This window comes from Phoca vitulina, unplaced genomic scaffold, assembly GCF_004348235.1.
Source record: "Phoca vitulina isolate PV1807 unplaced genomic scaffold, GSC_HSeal_1.0 scaffold91, whole genome shotgun sequence".
NCBI classification, from domain to species: Eukaryota; Metazoa; Chordata; class Mammalia; order Carnivora; family Phocidae; genus Phoca; species Phoca vitulina.
This window is the reverse complement of record NW_022589794.1, coordinates 2159965-2170004: the sequence shown is the minus strand read 5'-3', so window position 1 is coordinate 2170004 and position 10040 is coordinate 2159965.

The window sequence follows — 10040 nt, the reverse complement described above, 5'->3', positions numbered from 1 at the left end:
TGGGGAAGAGCCAATGTGAGGTAGAGGATATCAAAATTTACACACAGAAAGAAAGAGAAGATTGCATGCGTGTGACAGAGACAGACCGAGAGAGGGACAGAGACAGAGAGACAAACAGACAGTCAGAGACAGAGACACACACAGAGAAACATGGTTGCTACTGAGTACTAACACAATTTCCTCATTTCCTTGAGGTTTATACTGCTCACGGATGACCCTCCTCCAAAGCCCCAGGAACAGGAGTAAGTCTTAGAGTCAACTTCGTGGAGAAGTGGGATAGTCATAGGAAACCATGCCTAACATGAAGGTGTCCTGCTAACACTTGTCAACCCCAAATTCTGCCTAGACAAGTGAGCCTCAGAAAGCCAGTTCCTGACAAGACCAGTTACTTCTTAAATTTACCAGCTAGATGGTGACAGCATTGAAATACCTGTTACCTCATCTTTCAAATCCTATATTGAAGGTTGACTCCTTATTATCTATAACCCTCCAGATTCAAACACCTCACCTTACCTGTCTTTACCAGCCCCTGATGCCTAGCACAGTGTAATGATGAGGATCATAATGCAATTGATAATCGCATTAAAGTTATTTCCCCCGCCATCGATCTTACAATCTGCAGACCCGTGAGCGAATCTGGAAACGCTCTGTGTCTCCGAATATGTACTGTCTCTGAGGACATTCAGGATAAAGGCATTATGTCCCCAGGCTTCAGCTCAGAAGCATCTTTTTAGTCAGAAAATCTCTATATCACATACTTTTTTTTAAGATTTAAAAAAAGATTTTATTTATTTATTTATTTGTCAGAGAGAGGGAGAGGGAGGGAGGGCGAGCACGCACAAGCAGGGAGAGCGGCAGGCAGAGGGAGAAGCAGGCTCCCCACGGAACAGGGAGCCCGACACGGACTCCATTCCAGGACCCCAGGACCATGACCTGAGCCACCCAGGCGCCCCTCCATCGTGTACTTTCAAGCTCTTTCCTGTTGGATTTAGGGCATGGAGGAATCCCTAAAATGACATCTGGTTCTGCCACTGTGTCCCCAACATGTGTTCCCCATGGGTCACCCTGGCCTCCCAGCGGCTTTCAGCACCCTGGACAAGACCAAATGCCCAGCATGGCCCAGGAAGCTACTCCATCTTGGAGGGAGCTGCTGAAGAAGATTTCATCTGGGGACATGACAGGAACACAGGAATGAAGTCTGCAGGTGACTGACAGGAACTTTTTTTTTTTTTTTAAAGATTTTATTTATTCATTTGACAGATAGAGACATAGCGAGAGAGGGAACACAAGCAGGGGGAGTGGGAGAGGGAGAAGCAGGCTTCCCGCTGAGCAGGGAGCCCGATGCGGGGCTCGATCCCAGGACCCTGGGACCATGACCTGAGCCGAAGGCAGATGCTTAACGACTGAGCCACCCAGGCGCCCCTGACAGGAACTTTTGAGAGAGCTGGGAGGATAGAGAGGCTTCTGGGGGAGGAAGGAGCGGCCGAACCTCATGTACCATACACTCTGTGTGGCTCGTCCCCGATTACCCAGGGCACACCTTGGCTGAGGTCATGTGGGCAGGTTTCTGCAGGGTCGCTGCCCCCTCCCTTGCTGGTCACCTCCTAGGCAGGCTACAGGGCCCAGCACATGGACCTAAATGTGCATGGAGCCATTGTGACCTGAAAAGGACAGAGGAGGAGGAAACATTACCTCCCAACGTAGGGCAGAGAATTCCTGAGACAAACACACACCTGCCTCCTTACAAGACTCAAGACGTCTTTCCCTGTTCACTGCCCTTCTGGGGACCATGGCAGGAATATTAGCCTAGCTCCACTTCCTGCATCCTCACAGCTGCCGGGACCTGTACCCTCAGGCCCGTGCTCATTTCCTGGCTGGCAATCACTCTGCTGGGTCTCATCTCAGCTCCCACTTTTCCTCTCTGAACACATGTGCACATGCATATCTATTGATCTATTTATTTGCTTTTGTTTGATGATACCACTGCAGTCTATTTTAATTAGAAAGTTAGCCATGGGCCAAGCATAATATATACTTATTTTGTTTGACTCCTTTTGAAAACAAAACCACCTAGAATCCCCCATAGCTAATGAGTCTGCCAAGATTTGTATAATAGCACAAACAGTGAAATGCCTTAAATGCATCCACCCAGCTCAGCAAGGGGGAGGTGGGGTGAATGCACTCCCAGATCTATGCGGGCCCAACTCTACAAAGATCGCCCAGTCCTGCCAGGATGGTCAGAGGGGCGTGGCTCGGCCTGCACAAGCACAGCTTGGACAGTAGGACCTTATGGTTCCTGCTCGTCTCCTCCTGGCCCCTGCTTTTCTGCTTCATCTCTGTCTCCCACAGAGACAGCAGATGGGCACCCCATTGGGCAAACCCCGCCCCGGCCCTGAATTATTTACACGGAGATGAGATTAAATGATGCCTCTCACGATGTCCCTCCCATCCTTGCTGCTGGCCCCTCGGTCACAGGCGGCTATCGGTCATTAGGGAAGTCTCCGTCAGGGAGGTCTACTTACTGTCCTAGATGATTCAAAAGTTAATACATCATTAAAATAAGAAATTAAATTTGATCACTCACCCAATTAAGATAATTATAATCTTACCGTGGAGTTCTCTCATGCCCTACCTGGGATCCTGCCGGAGGTCCACGGGCTCCTGCTTCTACACAGACGCCTGCAGCAGCGACCCCCCCCCCCCCGCCCCGGAGCAGCCTGGGGTCCCTTCCCGGCATCTGTCACCCCGAGCCCTCCCCGCTCAGACTCCCCAGAGCCTCCACCTACTCTGCATAATGTGCTGTCCAAAATGCAGCCATGGGCACAGGTGCTACTGAGGAGCGTTCCATGTACATAATTTCATTTTACGCGGTGTTGCAGAGCGCAGATCTAGGCCCTGTCCATCTCTCTGCGCGTCCTGTGCACCAAACACATCACCGCCCTTCAGCGTCTCCATGTGACCCTCCCGCACCCTCACAGGGAATGTCTGAAGAGCGAGGCTTCCTTACACACAAGGAAGGGAGTTGTGCAGCCACCCAGATGAGGACAGACAACCTGCAAGGTGGCAGCTCTGTCGCTCCTCCCCCCACCCCCTCCTGCGGAGAATCTCCCTACCACCCCCTCCTCTGCATTCCATTCTGAGTGGCCCCCCATTTAGTCTGTGAGCCGCGCATATGGGGAGTGGGAGGGTAGGAACCCCTGAAGCGGCTGTCCCCGGCTCAAATCCTGACTCTGCCCATTTGCTGGGGGCCCACAGGAGGGATATTTAACTTCCGTGCCTCAGTTTCCTTACTTGCAGAACGAGAGTGCTGTGGATGCTGGGGCATGAACTCACATCTCCTGAGGAGAGTAGGGGATCACTCCCCCCTCAGGTGGCCTCCCAGGGCTCCCCCCAACCGTCTCAGAGAATCTGCGAGGTCTTCCAGGGCTCTTCCCACTCCTTTCCTGCCTCCTACTCCTGGGCCCCAGCAGAGCCTACCCCTCCCTGCCCTCCCATAATCTCCCAGGTGTTCAGAGCCTGACTGGAGCTGGGAGAGCTGATGGAGGCCCAGGTGAGCACAGCCTGGAATTCCCTCTGCCATCGCAGATAGGTTGCAATGCACACTTGCAGGGTCATCAGGGAATTTCATCTGCCACTTAGGAGAAAGCAGAAGGTCATGGCCCCGGGGTTCTAACTGCTGGGATGGAAATTCAAAGGGAACCCGAGAGCCATGATGGGTAGGGGGTGCAGGACCAGGAACCAGGCTGCAGCAGTGGGGGGCAGTCGGGCAGGAAGGGCCTGGTCCTGACCCTCTGGGGGATGCGGCTGGTGTCCTGTTCCAACCTCGCCCCTCCACAGGAGGGTCCAGGAGGCCGGGGGTGGCTGGACACTGACCATAGCAAACCACTGGGCCCGAGGTGCCAGTCCTCACGCCAGGACCACGTGCTTCGGGCTCCAGCAGGTGGCTGTGCCACGTGACCCGCTCTGACGAATGGGTTGTGAGCTATGGAGGGACTGTTCCCACGGTCCCCTCCTCTCTCCCCAGAGGCGGCTCAGTCTCCAGGGCCTCACAACACGTTCCACACACTCCGCACCGCCAACAGCACCCATCTGCGATCCCGGCTTGTGGCAAGGCCTGGGCAGCGCATTTCTTGTCTTCCGCACAACAGAGCTCGGTAGGAGGGGAGGGCATGGCCGCGCGGGTCATCGGGCTGGGGGCTGTGCTCCCTGAACTGGACGGTCACTGTGCTGAAGTGGGTGTGGGGAGGGGCTGGGGGCTCCGATGCTGTGGGGGCGGTGGCGGCCTCACCAAGATGAGGGTCGAGGGAGCAGGAGGAAAGGATGGGGAGCAGGGATGAGGCTGGAGAGGCGGAGGGAGCAGAAGAATCAGGGACCCTGTGGCGAAGTGTCTCCGCAGCTGATTGGCCCTGAGGGAATCACACCCCTGTGTCTGAGCCAATCACCTGCGGGGGGCAGGGCGCTGATTGGCTGGGGCCTGGTCATGTGATCCGCCCTTGGATGGGGGAGGTCCCCACCCACGTGGTCTGAGACCGGCTAGAGGCGCTTGCTCCCGACGAATGGCTGAATACGCCCCCTCCAGAAGGGGCAGTTCACCTGCTTTACAAAAAAGACAGCAGTGAGGACACCTCCAGGGCCACACAGCTCTGTGTCAGCGCCCGTCCGGCTGGGCTCTGCCCGCTTGCCGCACTGTCCCGGGGCATGCATCGGGGCCTGAGCCCCACACCAGCGTGGGAGCCGCTCAGGGCGCGAGGGACGCTCCCCAGGGTCCCTCCCCGTTCTGTTCTTTACCCAGAGCCAGACAAGGAGCCCAGTACATCCAGGGCCCAGCAAGCAACGCTGTGAAGTTGTCCCCAGACGCTAACCTTCAAAACTGAGCCTTAAGGTCTTCAGGAAACCCATTCTATATGTAACTAAAATGATGATCTTCCCCAAATCTCAAGGATGAGACACATAATGAACAGTGAGAACTAATTATCTTTTACAATAAGCATCCATTGACCATTAAATATTACCGCCCCCCCCCCCCCCAACTTACACGGTCAGGTCTTTCAGACACAGCTACATCACTTTCTGGGGCTGTAAGTATCAGCTAGTCCTGGAGTAAACCCCAGTCAGAGGAGGACAGATGCTGACTTCGAAGCCCTGAGGCTGCCTGTGGTCTCTGAGGCTCCTACCCATGGGCGCCTGTCCCAGGAGGCAGCCCTGGCTCAGAGAGGGTGTCCAGTCCTGCAGGCAGAAGTGGGGTCGGTCTTGACTCCTCAAGGTACCCTCCAGGTACCTGTGTCTCCTGACGCACCTTCTTGGGGTGGAGGGACCAACAGGATTGTGGTACAAGGACAGCTCAGCTGGACATACTGTCCTGTCTGTGTTGAGTTCTTGAGAGATGACCTGAGTGGCCTTGCTCCATTCTGATGAGCCTCTGCCCCATTGGATACTATCCCTATTCAAGCCATCCCATTAGTGTGGAAACCCACCCCCATCACCTCTCTGCACTCCATTCCCTCCTGGTCATTAGTTTCTGGTCAAGGATTCTGCACCTGTAAGTACCCTGTCGACCTGACTGATTGTCTGTATGGAGAAAAGTGCAGGAGCGATTGGGGAATATGAGGAGGGTGGATCAGGTCTGTGTTTATTTTAAATCCCAAAGTTTCCCTTAATTTATAGATTCTTCAGAGCCAGATGCCTAGCCATCTGCACAAAGGACTCTCTCCTGGAAATGAATCCCTGGGCCTCCCAAAAGGCCCATTCTTTATTGTAAGAGGGCCGTATCACTGCTGCCGGAACATTCCTTCTGCTATTAGTATCCAGAGAGAGAAGGCTGCCTTGTTCTGGAACCTACTATTGTTAAGATGGCAACAATCCCCAAAGCAATCTACGAATTCAATGCAATGCCTATCAAACTACCAGCTGCCTTTTTGCAGAAATAGATAAGCTGATTCTAAAATTCACCTGGAAATCCACATGGGTGTTGGTGAGTTGGGACAGGGACTTCCTGGGGATTTAGGCTCCGCTACAGGAGGGGTGGAGAAGAGCTCTGGGGTCACAGTGGGGTGGGCCTGAGCCGGGGACTGTGGACAGGGCAGGGACACGCAGGTCGCTGGGCAGCACCATCGGGAGGAGCAGAAACTGGGGTGGACGGGTCCTGTGACTTGAGGTGGGGCAGGGGTCACCAGGAAGGGAGGCGGGGCCAAACGAGGGGGCGGGCCACCTAAGAGGGGGCGGGGCCGGGTGGGGGTGGGTAAGGTCTCCCCGTCTGTCCCTGTGGAGAACACCAAGGGCTTCTCTCCAGCTGGCAGGTCCCCTCACGGTGTCCCCTGGCCCCATCACAGTGACCCCAGCACCACCGGGAGCAGGAGGTGGAGCGGCTACCTGTGCGTGAAATGACAGGTCCCGTACCTTCAGGATGGTCCAGGGGTTTATTTTGGGGACGGGGAGCAGCAGCAGAGGTCGCCATGAAAGGTTTACAGCACCTCCAGGGATGCGGATGTCCCCGGGGCGGTCATGCCCCAAGACAAGAGTGAGCTCGCAGCCGCCCTCACCTCCACGCCCCGCCTCCCTCCGCCTCCTGGGGTTTGCTCCGCGCTGCACGCGGGGTCCCCTCCGGCCCTGTTGGCGCCTTTCCCGCCGAGAACTTCAGGACTCGGTGCCACGCGGGGGAGGACTTGAAAACGCTCTCGGTTGCAGGTAGAGGCGGGCTGTTCTGATGGCAGCCCCCGTGTGACGTCCCAGCAGTGTCCTCCCCCACGGCGCCGGCTCACGTGCGGACCGGGAGCTCCAGCGGAGGGTCCCAAGTCCTCAGGACAGAGGATGTGGGATGGACGCATTGGGGAATGCAGCTCCCTCTGGAGGGTCCCAGAATCCCACACGGACAGTGGAAGGTCGGGGAAGCTCGTTTTCAGAGTTGTGCGAGCCCCACGTTCCCGCGGGCATCTCTGACCCTGGTCCCGGGGTGGCCGTGGCGCGGGCTGACCTCCGGCCGCGCTCAGCTGCAGGTGCACGGAAGAGGCAGGTGGGGGCGGGGGTTGGGCTGTCACCTGAAGATAAAAACGAGCTCATGCCGGCATCACACGTCTACATCGTGTGGTCAGGACGTGTCCCTCGAAAGGACAGACCAGAGTCCAGCCACGTCCAGCTCAAAGGGGCCTCATGAGCCTGGAAGGGCCCGGGCAGGAGGGGGTTCCGGCAGCATTTAGACAGGGGAGGCGGGTGGAGGGCTTGCATCAGGGCCTTGGGGGTGTCCTCGGATGACCTGACTGACACCTTGAAGGAGGGCGCCTGTGGTCCCGACGCAGCCTGGGGTGAACGGTGAGCGCAGCACGCGGGCGTGTCCTCAGTTTCCCCACGCTGCCCACCTGTCCACCACTCACATACGGCACACATGTGACTGTTCAATCTTGGGGAGTCTCTGGGTTTCCTGTTTTAGAGCTATGATGCTCATTTAGTGGGTCAGACATGGGGTTTTCTTGTCCCACCACTTGACATCCGAGCCCCTGAGTGGGGATGGTCTGCCCAGTGTATGCAGGACTCGAGGGCTGAGATGAGTGTCCAGGGTGTGCTCCCTTCAAGGGCCCATTTGTGTTGGAAACAGGGACTTGTCCTGGAGGCTGTCCTCCATGGGCACTCCACCAGGGAAGGAAGGAGAGGGCAGCGAGTGATGGAGCTGCATCTTCATTCCTCCCTGGTTGTGCTGGAAGAATGCCTCCCAGTCTCCCTCCTAATGTCCCTGCTGTCCACCCAGTCTGGGGGGCTTCATGGAGAGGGAAGAGGCCGGATGATGGTCTCTGACTCTCACACACGCACACGCACACACACACACACACACACACACACACCCCACCACGGTTTCAGAGGCTAATAGTTTTCAGCTGGCTCCCTGTCTAAGCATGGAGGTGGCCACGGGGAGACCCCCAGAGTGCAGCTGGGGGAATTCATGAGCAAAGGCGCTTCAAGCACGACCCAGGGTGCCACCCTGCCCAGCGCCGCAGGGGAGGTCTGCTTGTGGATTTCCTTGGAAAAGGGTAACCCAGTGAACATGGGGTCCTGGGGCCCTTGTGGGCTGTGTGGAGAGAGGCATGCACGGGATCACATGGAACAGTATTTGCCTCCCACTGGTGCTGAGCATTCCTGGGGTGCCCAGGGCTCCTCCTGAGGTCCATGGCTGCCTCCTCACTGGCCTGTCAGGTCAGGACACAGGATAGAATGGGCCCCTGGTGGGGTGGCGGTCTTCTCCTCCGCTTCTCCAGGGCTCAGCTCTCCCCCCACACATGTTCTGCCTCCGTGTCCCCATGAGGAGTCCCTCTGCGTGATGTCTTCTCCAGGCTTGTGGGGAGCTGCTGCCCAGGCTCCAACCAGAACCTTCCATCAGAAAGATGTTTTTGAGTTGCTGTGACTGGTGTGGCCTCCCAGGCTATGGGGGGAGGGGTGGAACCAGGCCTGGGAAGGCTCAGGCAGGTCCACACAGGGGGCCGCTCGGGTAGTGACCTGACTGAGCCCAGTCCCCGGGGCCTCACTCTAGAAAAAGGTCTGAGGCTCCTCTATCATGTCCCTTGTGAGAGGGAAGCATCTAAGAAGTGCCAACCCAGGGTCTGGGTGCGGGTGATGGCTCAGCACCAACACGGTGTCTGGAGACTGAGTTTCAGCTCAGGTTCTGCAGCTGTTATTCTGGAACATTCCTGCTACCCATCTGGAGTGCTGGTGACTGCAGAATGTTCTGGGTCCCTCATGTCTGACGTCATTTACCTCCCAAACACGCAGGTAGCATCATGTCCTTGTGTGACAGTGACCATGACCCCGGATGGCCTGTGAGCAGAGGTTCCTCCTCTGGATCAAGCTGTTTTCCTCTGCGGCATGGGATGCTCTGCTGGGTGGTGGGCATGCGCGGAGGGGGCCAATGTTCAGCAGGTAGTTCAGTTTGTGAGTGTATGGGAGAGGGAAGAAGGGAGGCAGCTCAGTCCATCAGTTTAAAAAAACGAAGCCACAGAGGTATTTATGATTAAATATATCTTTTCCGCCAAATCTGTCACCACTCAGTGTCGAAGACACCAGATTTAGACAGTCTGTGGGTGTCTTTGTGGGAGCAAATCACATTTATTCATTGCCAGGAAAGGTTGATTTGAAAATGGCTTGAAGTTATCCATGCTAAAAATGAACATTTCATGGACAGTAATGTGACTGAGTGACAGCCTGAGCCACCTGCCCACCTCCTGGCTTGGGGTGAGAACATGAAGAAAAGTACCTCTGGGCTGAGTCCAGGGAGAATGGCCATTTCTCCCAAAGGAAATCCAGAGGAGGGGGAGGAAAACAAAAAACAGAGAGGCAGGGTAGGAGCCAGTTATGAAAATCCTTAAATGGGAAAGTCAGGGAAGATTCTAGAAAGGCTGAACTGCTGGTTGATGTAGATTCATTGAGCTGGAAAAGACAGAGCAATGTGATGCTGCCTGAAATCACCTTCAGTAAGGGGCTCAGGAGTTAACTTGAAAGACAAATGAAGGATCATTTCTGCAGCCACACACCCGCCCTCGTGTCCTCACCAGTGGGATTATGTATATGGGAACCTCAGTGGGATGGCCTCATTCTTTCCGGAGAATTTCTCAGAACACAATTAGCAGGGAAGACCAGCTGTGCCCAACAAGAGGGGGTCAGAAGGGCCTGGATTCTGGTATAATCAGGCTGTCCTGAGCTCCTGCCTAATGGGAGTGGTGCTGAGGCATCCTGATTTCCCGGAGGCAGAGGTGAGCATCTCCCACCGGGACGGGCCTCCTGGGGAGCTGGCCCAGGAAGCCCCAGTTCTGTTCATCTCTGCCTGCCCGTGGCGCCATCTGTAGGGGCACACACCTGTGACACGGACCCAGCAGGGTCCTCAGCCCCCACCTGCCTGTCCTGGGGCTGCTGCCGAAGGAGAGGTCCACCCTCCTGGGCTGCAGGATCCCCCTCGCACGTTTAGGGGCGCGGAGGGGCATCTAAAAGCCCCGCATGGGCCGTGGAGGGACCAGCCACGCGCCAGCCTCATGCTCTGGATGCGTCAGCCCTCCGGGTTTCTT